Source organism: Beta vulgaris, chromosome 7, assembly GCF_026745355.1.
Source record: "Beta vulgaris subsp. vulgaris cultivar EL10 chromosome 7, EL10.2, whole genome shotgun sequence".
NCBI lineage: Eukaryota > Viridiplantae > Streptophyta > Magnoliopsida > Caryophyllales > Amaranthaceae > Beta > Beta vulgaris.
This window is the reverse complement of record NC_079208.1, coordinates 53,534,902-53,548,583: the sequence shown is the minus strand read 5'-3', so window position 1 is coordinate 53,548,583 and position 13,682 is coordinate 53,534,902.

Below are 13,682 nucleotides of genomic sequence, written 5' to 3'. Positions count from 1 at the left end.
ATAATTTTATTTTTAAAAAAAAGAAATTCTATATAGTACTCATGTACTATTGGCTTTTCCTAGAGATGCTATAAAGTAGAGATGACCATCGGTGCGGGCTGATCCGTAGCCCTTAGTGGGCTGGGTTGATATTTCACGGTCCAGGATCGGACCATGAAATCCACGATTTGGGTGGGCTAGTCCACGTGCTGAAAAATCTTAACCCACACCGGTCTGTTATCGATTTTCACGGTTCGAGAAGCGCATATGGCGGTTCGTAGGCCTAACGGGCTAGCGGACCGCCATGACAATTTTTTTCCAAAGTTCTATAATAATTTATTATTGTTACATAAAACCTTTAATATAATTACAATATATACAATTGTTAATATTAATGAATAATTTCATTATTTTTGAATTTGATGATGTGGAACTACAATATATGCAATTTGATTAAAATATATACAATTTGATTAAAATATACACAATTTGGTTGAATAGGTTCATGGACTGGGTTGGTCCAGTTCATGGGCTGGGCTGGACCGCTTTCGTGGACTGAGCTAGGCGATTTATTAGCGGGATTTTCTGGGCTGGACTCAGAAAATTTGGCCCACGATCCACCCACCAATTTCACGGTTCGATTTGGGCTGGATCGGGTTTTTTGCGAGCTCAGCCCACACAAGACAAGAGGCGGGTTGGGCTGAATTAGCACGCACTGTTGGACATCTCTACTATAAAGAACTTTAGAATTTCGCACATGCCCCTTACATATTGCCATTATACGTGGTACTATCTCAAATAATTATAATACCTCCCACTAGACCACCACCATAACTACCCTTTTAGCCACCTTCCTACCATTCCCACCACCACTATCGTCACCAAGTATGTCCACAACGTCCCCTTTGAGCATTTAATTTGTCAATTATTATCCTCAAAATTAGTGGATATACTAATGGATACTAGTGAATGGATTGCAAATAAGGGGCTTAATGGATCTTGTGGGTGAAGATAGTTGTGCCTAAAACATTGGGATAGTGGTTGGTGGGTAGTTAGAGTGGTGGGAGATAGTATAATTATTTGAGATATTATCTTAGAGAAATGTCAATAACTGAGGGGTACTAGGTGGAATCCAAAATCTTTCGATGATATCATATAGAAAGTCAATAATACAAGGATATTTCTTACTATATAGAATTTCCAAAATAAAAATAGATAAATTTCATCTATAATTTGTTGAGTTCTAATGAAAATCCTCATATGGTGAAATAATGAGCAAAAACCTGTGAAATGAATAAAATCTTCGGAAAATGAGAAAAAATGATCGTATCTCAGAGTTTTCCACAAGAGTGGTTCACATATGAACTTTTTTTTTAAAAAAAAAATTGGTAAGAAGAATTCCTTTGGACTGCCCTCGTACAAGACCCCCATCCAGAGGCCCATTACAAGCCAAACACCCCCAACCGCTCCCCCTCCCCCCGTAAATCCCACGCAAATGCTTGGGGTACGAATTGAACCTTAGACTTTGATAGGGAAGATGTGAAAGCTCACCACTTGAGCCAACCCCAATTCCTATACATATGAACTGGATTGGGAAGGGAACACACATAAACACACACACAATTCCCTTCCCAATTAATTATGTATATTAATCTGGTCGCTTTAATCTTTAAATATGACAAACAAAAAATTTAAAAAAAAAAATATTGGAATGGTAAATATAGCAACATTTTTTTTTCAAGAAAGTTAATTTATTTGCAGTCTTTGGAATTAGCATTTGCCACAATTTTTTGGCATACATTAAGTATACCTACTGATATTATAGCCTTTGGAGCATGTGGAAAGAACGCAATTCTAATGTTTTTGAGAGAAGCACTGTGAACATAGATCATATATACTACAAAGTCTGGCATTTGCAATAGGAATGGACCACTCGTTTATTGGCAGATATCTCTCTCACTATCTTTTCCCTCTCTTCTTGCAGGCCACCTCCCAGAGTTTCTGTTTAATGGCGTCCTCCACCACAAGGATGTTGTAAACTTAATTTTGATGGCTCTATTGTTGGGATGCTCCGCTTCGGCTAGTGTAGTCATTCGTAACTATGCCGGACATGTATTAGCAGTCCAAGCATATCATTTGGTCACACTTCAATCCTTGTGGCTGAGGCCTGTGGTTTGTGCAATGGTCTTATTTTGGCACAAAATCTCAATATGCAGAACATTTATGTCGAAGGAGACAATCATGTGGTGATTCATTCTTCAAGGTCGATATTCATGTCCATGGAGCATTCACACCCTCATCAATGACATCTGGTTGAAACTCAGTCAACTGACTATTTGCTCCATATATCACATTTTTCGCGAAGCCAACTGCACATCAGACTATCTATATAAAAAAAAGTCACTCTAGTTCTGCTGCGGTGGTGGATGTTGACACTGGAACTAATCCTACATTTGATCATTTGGTAATTCTTGATTTGTTAGGTCACTCTAGTTCTGCTGCGGTGGTGGATGTTGACACTGGAACTAATCCTACATTTGATCATTTGGTAATTCTTGATTTGTTAGGTCACTCTCTTGAGAGAAAGGTGTCCTAACTTTTCCTGTTGTACCTAAAAATAAAAAAAAAATAAGTATACAACCTTTTGAGATATAATAGAATAATAACTTAATACATCTATTTTTCAAATTCCAAAAAAAGTATGAACACAACAAATTAAAAAAGGATAACAGTCCAAAAGAAATGGAAAAAAAAAACATAGGAGAAATATAAAAGTAAGCATTTTTAAAAAGAAATAAAGTGTTTTTTTAGCTTGTTTAAAGCAACACTACATCATATATAGTATTAATCGATTGTCAATAAATTATTTATATGAAGTTCATATACATATGGTATGTGTGAAACTTTTATTGTCATTTTATATCAAAAGCACATCAATTATGTCACATTTGGCACAATCATATAGTAGGGAAGTAACAGAAGTAGAGAGAAAAAAGTGAGTGGGTGCGTGTGATGTCCAACTTTAAAGAGAAAATATAGAGAAAATACTTGCCAAAAATCATAACAATTATCTAGAACATCTAAAAAAATGAAAATGTGGTAACATAATAATAATCATAATAGCACTACCAATATTGTAGTAGGAGTAACATAATACCTCTTCGATCTTTTTTTACTTGTTACATTTTGATGGTTTTCTAACAATAGTTAAAAATCTAAAAGTGGGTGAACTTTTTGATGTGGGAAAAAATTGTAGCATGTTTCAAATGGCCATGATATGGTCATGAACCCAACAAATAATTTGAACAAACGACATAAATTTTAATAGAAATAAACTCATATTATAAGTATTCGAGAGTCTATTTTATTTTCAAAAATCATTTGTAGGATTGTCTAGCATATTATTACTATGGAGTCCTTCAAAAATTGCGATCATTTTTGAAGTGTAGTCATAATTAAATTTCTATTTTTATTGCAAAAAAAAAGATTACATTTTCTAATTTGTTTTGAGTTTTAAATTTATATATGTTGAACTTAATTTATTATTGAACTTATTTTTACTAAACATAACTTATTAATGAACTTGACTTATCATCGAGCTTAACTTTTTATTACTTCAATTATATTTATTGAACTTATTATTGTTGGATATAACCTATTTTTACTTATTAACTTGACCTTAAATATATATATTTAGTTAAAATAGGTTTAATTTAGAAAGATGTTCCATACAATACTAATAATAAACTATATAAGAGAATACATTACAGAATCATTAACCATAAGTTAAATTCATTTTTTTTAATAAATTAAGGAGAATATATCTCTTTGAAGTACTAATACAATTAGTACGTACTCATGGACAATTTATCCCAATCTTGATATTACCTTTTGCTTTTTCTATAAAGAAAAAAGTACTAATACAATTATAAGTTATGTTAAATCCTATTACATGAATAACTCATGCAATATTTAGCAATGACCTTAGTATAAGGGCCAATTTATCCCAATCTTGATATTACCTCTTGCTTTTTCTATAAAGAAAAAAGTACTAATACAATTATAAGTTATGTTAAATCCTATTACATGAATAACTCATGCAATATTTAGCAATGACCTTAGTATAAGGGCTAACATTAGGGATGAGTGTGGGTCGGGTCTCTGGTGGGTCCAGCTAGACCCATACCCAGAACCAGACCACGAGGTCTAGAAAATTCGAGCGCTTACCCAGATCCATTAGGTTCACTGAGTCTTAGGTCCGGAATGGATTTCAAGCTCATTTGGAGTTTCGATTGTTTTTAAATATGCGAATTTTTTACACACGTTTTTTTGTTATTAAAATGATAAAAGAACAAAATAATAGCTTAATTCTTGTAGAAACATTTAAAATTAAAGCATACACAATAAGTTGACTTTAGTCTTGGTAAAGTTTTGTAACACTTTATATATATATATATATATATATATATTATATATATATATATATATATATATTATATATATATATTATAATATATATATATTATATATATATATATAATACATAAACTAATATGTAAAAACGAAAATGGGTTTACGGAGCGGGTCTGTGTCTGATTTTATGAGACCCAAACCCAACCTTGAATTTTAACACACAGACCTAGATGAGACCCGAACACAGCCTTGAATTTTAACACACGGACCTAAATGCGACCCGAATCCATCGGATCTCAAATTTTATAGACTCAGACCCCTAAAAATGGGCCGAATCCAACAATGTTTGAGTCGGGTCTTTAGCCCATGTCCATACCTAGCCAATATAAAATATCTCTATTATATAAGCCAGGGGGGGAGCTATGGTGTGTCCCTTTGAAAAGACTTTTTAACCCTTCATTCAATAAAAATATTACCTATTAAGATTTCAAGATTCTCAACAATCATAGTCCTTTCTAATTTAAAATATGTATATCAAAGGAAGTTCAAAGTACGTAGCTCAAATAAACTTTCATAAAAATATGTGTAGTGAAAGAAAAAGTTTATGATTGAGGAACAAATTAAAATAACTAAAGCAGTTTTCAAATCAATTACAAAATTAAAGACATAAAATTTTAATTTTACCTAAACTTTGAAATGCAATAACAATACCAACATCCATTAACATGTAATAAAAATACCAAGAAAATAACTTATTCATCAAGTAATTTTTCTATTTACACCACATGATATTTAATTAGAACTAATAATGATTGTAAATTACATCCTTCAAATTATATTTAGATGAAATTTGTTAAAAATCGCCAAAATAATCCACGCACGCATCGCGTGCAAAAAAGACTAGTTATTTCAAATCATAAGGGAGATCAGTATCCAAAAAGGCAAAAATGAGAAAACTACTGAGCATATGACAATAAAGACGTCCTTTATGTACCATCAAGTTCGGTAGCTTGATTTGCTTCCTTAAAACAATAACAAAAGGGTTTTTCTAAATACCGCCCTATTTTTTTTCCTACTAACGCCCTATATACATACTTCTTATGTATTTTTACTCATATACATAGGGATGGCAGGTGAGTATAATTTGGCGGGTTTCGCACCGCATCCGCCCCAGTTGGGGCGGGTATGGATATGACTTTGGTGGGTAGTGGGTGGGTATGGATACGAAAAGTCAAATCCGCCATGGGTGGTGGGCAGGTGGTGGATATGAGGTCACATCCGCCCCAAATCCACCCGCCCCGCCCCACATCCGCCCGCCCCGCCCCATATCCATCCGTCCCGTATAATATTTACTAATTTACCCTTTATAAAATAAAGAATTATGTTCATAAATCTAAAAAATTGTAAAAAATAATTAAGAAATATGAATACTAAGAATGAGTACTTTTTTTTCTTTGAAATGGGTGTTTCCAATAATTAATTTATATAATAGGTTATATATAGAAAATAAATCAGGTGGGCGGGTGGAAAATCCACGTAGGTGATGGGCGGGTATAGTTGGGTAATGGATATCCACTTGGGTGGTGGAGCGGATGTGGGTATAACCTTATACCCACGTGGGCGGAAGTGGATATGGAAACTTGTACCCGCCATGGTTGGCGGGTAGGTGGTGGGTATGAAAATTTTAGGTGGAGGTGGGTGTGGATTTAGGGGTATCCGCATCCGCCCCGCCCATTTGCCATCCCATATACATTTCCTCAGACTCTCTCACTCTTCCACTCTCATACACTGTCACTCTCTTTCACTCTCCCACTTCCTCACACTATCTCATTGTCCAAGAACTTCTCTGACCACTTTTTCGCCCAATTTCCTGGTCACTCTCTCTCATCACATATTGAAGGACGTTGAATGACACTATCACACCGCCACTCCTCCGGCAACCTTTCCGCTTACAATACGTGCAACTTTTCCGAAAATTGAAAATGCTGAAAATTGAAAATGCCGAAAAAGTGGTCAGACGCCTATTTTATTTACCTGTTCCTGTGGTTGGGTCACTTGGGTGCTTATTTTTAGGCGCCTGTTCATGTTGTTGGATGCCTATTTTAGACGCCTAGGTACTTTTTCGGCATTTTCAAGTCAATTTCTAGTAATTTTACTCTATTATGAGATGTTCTAATAAAGCTAAATAAAATCGGCCAAAATAGAGATTGAAACAAAAAATGATTACACTAAACCCCATGTATCGTAAGTTTCGGGGGCCACCTTGCGCCCTCAAACCCCTACCCAGATCCCCGTGCTAAGATTTTCGAAGTGCCATGTTTAAAACATTCTACCAGTTTTATTCGAATTTTTTTAATTACATTAGCATTTTTCCGTAATATAAAAAGATGGTAACAAATTTTGAAATCGTTGGAAAATGTGAATTTGTCGGAAATGTTTTAAATCTCGTAGTCCTTCAATGGAGGAAATGGAAGGGATAAGAGAGAGATAGTGAACGGAAGAGGTGAGGAGAAATGGAATGAGGATGGAAAGGGAATGAGGAATGGAGGGGAAAGAGAAAAAAAACTCCTGTATTTTTATACAAAAATATAGTATATTAGGGCTCCGTTTGATAGAGCGTAAAACGTTTTCCTGAAAAATTGTTTTCCTCTATTTTCAGTTTTACATTGTTTGGTTGGCAAAGGAGTGCAAAACCATTTTTTCTTTGGGATAAAATTACACTCCCAATGATGGAAAATCATTTTCCCTTCAAAATGAAGGGAAAACTGTTTTCCTTATCTCTCTTACACACTCCTCTCATTACCTCCTTACTTTCCCTTTCATATTTCTTTCATTTTCATTATTTTTTCTTACATAGAACCAAACAACGGAAAACTAATTTCGAAATTGTGTTTTCCATTATAAATTATATTCCATGAAAATCACTTTACACTGAAAACGTTTTACGCTCTATCAAACGGAGAGCTTAATAGGAAAAAACAGGACGAAACTTAGCAACATCCAACATTTTGAAAAGGGATCAATAGTGCCCACCAAGACCAAGATAAATTAGTAGACATTGGTTGCACTTGCACAACTCAACTCTTGGCAGCTTGCTCTCAATTCTCAAATCTCTACATTTCACTCTCCTCCCAAAAGAGTGTGAGAGTGAAAAGTGTCAAAACTCATAAAGTGTGGGGAATCTCAAATCTCAACTCCATTCTCACACTGTACTACTACTGTTACTACTAGTTGTGTTGAAAGTTGAAACTGTTGTGAAAACAGTGGAATGACCAATTCCACTGTTGAGCACAATGAATTCCACTGCCATGCATTCAATGCATGGTAGGTTTTTCTCGCCGTATTTGTTGATTTATGCAAATACACAGTAAGTTTTGTGCCTATAAATATACCATTTGTAATACACGAACATCAATGCAATATACAATACTCTCTGATATATTTGCATAACTTCTCTCTCTATTTCTCACAACACGTTATCAGCACGAGTGTTCTACCGGAAATTTTTTTTAAGGTATCTTTAAAATTTTTACATCCATTTTGTTTTTAAGTTTAAATTTTTTTTCCAAGCCCAACCTTTATACTACCCGAACATGGACCAACAAAGTAACGGGATTAACATTGTTTTACACAATGTCTCTGTCTCGGGTATTTATTTTTGGATAGAGCGAAACAATGTGCCATTCACTACCAACCCAGCGAGGGGAACTGTAATACAGCCCCGACCCAGTAACCGTAACAACGGTACAAATACTCATACCAGAGAAAACCCACAAACCCCTGTTCCCAACACCAATAATAACCCTCCTATACAACCAGCTGAAAATCAACCTCCGCCCAGTAATAAAAGAGATAGAGATGAACAGGAAGAAACTAGTAGTAAACGTCACCATACTACTAACGCAGAAAACAAATAATTTTAACGCCACCTTCATGGAGGGCAAGGACATTTTATTTACGTTATTTTATTTTATCTGCTCTTAAACCGCCTATATGGACAGGTTAATTTTTTTTATTGCCGCCTATATGGACGGCCTAGTGAAATGATAGCATTATTATGTCTTATATGTGCAATAATGTCGTATGTATGCAGGGAACAAGCATTCAGAACATTATTATATATTATTGTCTCTAATCTTCTACTTTTTTTGCATTTATAGTTACATATATTATATTACCAATTTACTAGCATGCTCTAATATATATTTGTCAATATTAGAATTTTATTGCGTTGTATATTTTTTAACTGTATATGAACTGCACAGTTAGGGATAACCCTCTATAAAAGCGGATTACCATCCCCATTTTCACCACATATCCCTTATCTTCTTCCGATTTTTCTTTCTCTAAACCCACAAATTTTTTCCTTCTTCCTCAACCTTCCGGCCACCATGTTTAACGCCGACGACAACCGTCCTCCACCCTCATCTTCCTCTTTTGAAGAGGATTTTAGGAAAATAAAACTCTACTTATTTCTTATAGCCGGTTTCTTTTTCCTCCTCATGGCATTAATGATATATCTCCAATAATAATACATAATAGGAGACAAAAAAAAAAATTTCCCCCGGAAGAATGGCGAAAAATGCACATGAATATCAATTTTTTTTGTCTTTAAGTGCATTTTAGGAAGTTTTTTTTTTATTCACTTGTTGTATTTTGTTTCTATTTTTGGTATTTTCTTGTTTTTTTTGCTTAGCTTCATTATTGTTGTATGCTATTTTTAGTTTTTTTTGTTTGTATTATTTATCTATAATAATAATGATATAAATCAGGGGGAGATAATATATATATGTGATTTATCATCATTACTAATTTCAAATATTTACCTATTTGTAGTCAAAAGAATGGGAGATCTAGTGAAAAGACAATTTAACATACTAGATCTATCTGGGCAAAAGTTTTTAGAATGGACGGTGGACGCCCAAATGAATTTAAAGGCCCAAGGACTGGAACATACAACAAAGATGTGACAACCCACAAGGGGATGCAACTACAACAGCGCATCAGTTAAAATTGCGACTGTACAAGAAAAGGCAAAAGCCTTAGTCCTCCTAGACATCATTTACATGAAAGTTTAAAAAGTGAATATCTACTTGTGGATGATCCAAAAGAACTATGGGATAGCCTAAATGAAAGATATGGGCATCACAAAAATGTGCTTCTCCCAAAGGCACATTATGACTGGACCAATCTGAGGTTCCAGGATTTTAAAACGGTCAGTGATTACAATTCAACATTGTTTAGAATTGTATCATTGTTAAGATATTGTGATCATCCCATCACAGAAGAGCAAATGATAAACAAAACGCTCTCCACTTTCCACGCCTCTAATATCATATTGGCAGAACAATACAGGTTCAGAGCTTTCAAAAAGTACTCTGAGCTAATCTCAGTACTACTTGTGGCTGAACAAAATAATGATCTTTTGCTGAAAAATCATAATCTTAGACCTACGGGGTCTTCAGCCACTCATGAGATAAATGCATAGAAAGCTCTAATCCACCAGAAGCAAATGCTATACATAGTGGTGGACGCGGTAATTACAACGGTCGTGGGAGAGGACGTGGTAATTACCGTGGCCGAGGGCGTGGACGTGGAAGAGGCCGATTTTCCCCAAGAAATAATAATTTTAAACATTCTGATAAAAATTGGGGACAATCATCTGGAAATCAGAGGCAGACGTCCTATAAAGGAAATGATACTTGCCATAGATGTGGCATGACTGGGCACTGGGGCCGCACATGTCGTACTGCCAAACATTTGGTAGATCTATATCAAGCTTCAATAAAAAACAAAGGAAAAAATGCTGAAGCAAACTTTGTTAATGAAGCCACTACATCCATGCCCAGCCTTGATGTTTCAGATTTTTTTATGGATGATGCTGAAGTTGAAAATAAGTTTGTTTAGATCACAATCGATTAATGTGCTTAGTTTATTTCAACTGCTTCAATATCCACTTTCATGTATTTGTTCCTTTATTATTAATAAAAATACGTATTTTTCTTATACTAATCATCGTATTTATTATTTATGAAGATATGAATTCATCAGAAGTTGGAACTAAAGAACAATGTCTCCTGGACAGTGGGACAACACACACCATATTGAAAAATAAAGAGTATTTTTCAAAACTTACAATATTCCAAGCAAATGTTAGTACAATTTCTGGGACAGCCAAGCTAATTGAAGGCTCTGGAAAAGCTTGCATTATATTTCCAAATGGGACAAAATTGATAATTAATGACGCATTATATTCGAGTAAATCTCGAAGGAACCTCATAAGTTTCAAAGATGTACGTCAGAATGGTTACCATTTGGAAACAATGACGCGTGAACAAAGAGGAATTCATATGCCTAACGGCAGAGAAAAACGGCAAGAAATACATCTATGAAAAATTGCCAGCAATTTCCTCGGGACTATATCGCATAGATATACGTCCGATTGAAATTAATATGATATCTAACCAGAAGTTAGATAATAGAAATCATTTACTCTATGGCATGACCGATTAGGCCATCCTGGCACAGGAATGATGCATAGAATCATTGAAAACTCAAATGGACACTCTATAAAGAATGTCAAAATTCCTCGGTCAAATGAATTAACATGCTCTGCATGCTCACTTGGCAAATTGATAATCAGGCCATCTATAAATAAGATTGCCACTGAATCTCCAATGTTTTTAGAAAGAATTCAAGGAGATATTTGTGGGCCTATTCATCCTGCATGTGGACCATTTCGTTATTTCATGGTATTAATTGATGCCTCTACTCGATGGTCACATGTGAGCCTTCTGTCAAGCAGAAATGTTGCATTTGCAAAACTTTTGGCTCAAATAATTCGATTAAGAACTCAATTCCCAGATCATACAATAAAGAAAATAAGATTAGACAATGCTGGGGAATTTACATCCCAAACATTTAATGACTATTGCATGTCTATTGGGATTATTGTTGAGCACCCTGTACCTCATGTACATACACAAAATGGTCTTGCTGAATCATTAATCAAAAGACTACAATTAATTGCAAGACCATTAATAATGAGGTCAAAATTGCCATCTACTACTTGGGGTCATGCTATATTACATGCGGCAACATTGATAAGATTAAGGCCGACAGCCTATCACAAATTCTCACCATTACAATTAGTATCTGGTCGAGAACCGAATATCTCACATTTGAGAATTTTTGGGTGCGCTGTACATGTACCTATTGCTCCCCCAACGTACTAAAATGGGTCCACAAAGAAGGATGGGAATATATGTTGGATTTGAATCTCCATCAATTATCAAATATTTAGAGCCAACAACTGGTGATCTATTTACGGCTCGATTTGCCGACTGTCATTTTAATGAGTCGGTATTCCCATCCTTAGGGGGAGAGAAAGTGGACCCACAAAATATAAAATCGGAAATTACATGGAACGCATCGCAAATGTCGTTTCTGGACCCGAGAACAAATTCATGTGAACAAGAAGTCAAGAAAATTGTTCATCTGCAAAGTATTGCAAACCAATTGCCAGATGCATTCACAGATTCTAAGAAAGTGACAAAGTCACATGTACCTGCTGCGAATGCTCCGGAACGGATTGAAATTCCTAATGACAATAAGGCAATTGAAAATGAGTCAATAGCACGTCGAAAACGTGGCAGACCACCCGGTTCTAAAGATTTAAAACCGAGAAAAATGAAAAGGCAAGGGGAGACAACGAACGAAATTAATATAAATCTCCCAACAGAGCATGATGAAAACAAAAATGAAGAGAAACGTGTTCCAGAAGAAAAGGAACATGAAAGATAGACAACAATGAAACTTCAATTAATTATGTTTCTACAAAGAGACAATGGAATCGAAAAGATGTTGTCTTGAATGAAATTTTTGCTTACTCGATAGCGGTTGAAATGACATACGATGAAAATGATGTAGAGCCAAATACAGTTGATGAATGTCGCCGTAGAAAAGATTGGCCAAAATGGAAAGAGGCAATTCAAGCAGAATTGAGATCACTTGAAAAACGTGAAGTATTCGGTCAAATAACCCAAATACCAAAAGGTGTAAAACCAGTTGGGTACAAATGGGTATTCGTGAGAAAACGAAATGAGAAAAATGAGGTTACTAGATATAAGGCAAGATTAGTAGCCCAAGGCTTCTCGCAAATGCCAGGGATTGATTATGATGAGACATATTCTCCAGTAGTCGATGCAACTACACTAAGATTTCTGGTAAGTTTATCAGTTTCGAAAGGATTGCAAATGAGATTGATGGATGTAGTGACCGCATATTTGTATGGCTCACTTGACACAGATATTTATATGAAAGTTCCTGAAGGACTAAAACTACCAGAAAATTGCATGCCCAAAGAGATGTTCTCAATAAAATTGAGAAAATCACTCTATGGGTTAAAACAATCTGGAAGAATGTGGTATAATCGTCTTAGTGAATACCTATTGAAAGAAGGATTCAAAAATAATCAAATCAGTCCCTGTGTTTTCATTAAGCGATCTAAATCAGGATTCGCGATCATTGCTGTATATGTCGATGATTTGAACATTATCGGAACTCCTAGAGAACTTGAACGACTGCAAAATACTTGATGAAAGAATTTGAGATGAAAGATCTCGGGAAGACAAAATTTTGCCTTGGCCTGCAAATGGAACATCTAAGAAATGGGATTTTTGTCCATCAATCAAACTATACAGAAAAAATCCTGAAACGTTTTTTCATGGACAAAGCCCACCCAATAAGTTCTCCAATGGTAGTGCGTTCCCTGAATGAGAAAGATGATCCATTCAGACCACGAGAAGAGAACGAGGAGATTCTTGGTCCTGAAGTACCATATCTAAGTGCAATTGGGCTTTAATGTACTTGGCTAACAATACTCGACCTGACATAGCTTTTTCAGTAAACTTGTTAGCTAGATACAGCAATGCACCAACCAAGAGACATTGGAATGGAGTCAGACACTTATTACGTTATCTTCGAGGAACACAAGATCTCGGATTATTCTATCAGTCAAGACCCAATGCGTCACTCATTGGATATGCAGATGCTGGCTACCTCTCAGACCCACAAAAGGCTAAGTCTCAATCCGGATATGTATTCACTTATGGAGGTACTGCAATATCTTGGAAATCACAAGCAGACTTTGACGGCCACATCATCAAATCATGCGAATTAATTGCTCTTTATGAAGCTGGAAGGGAATGTGTATGGCTAAGGTCAATGATCAAGAATATCCAAGAAGAATGCGGGATGGAAACAATAACAACAAATCCAACTATCATCTA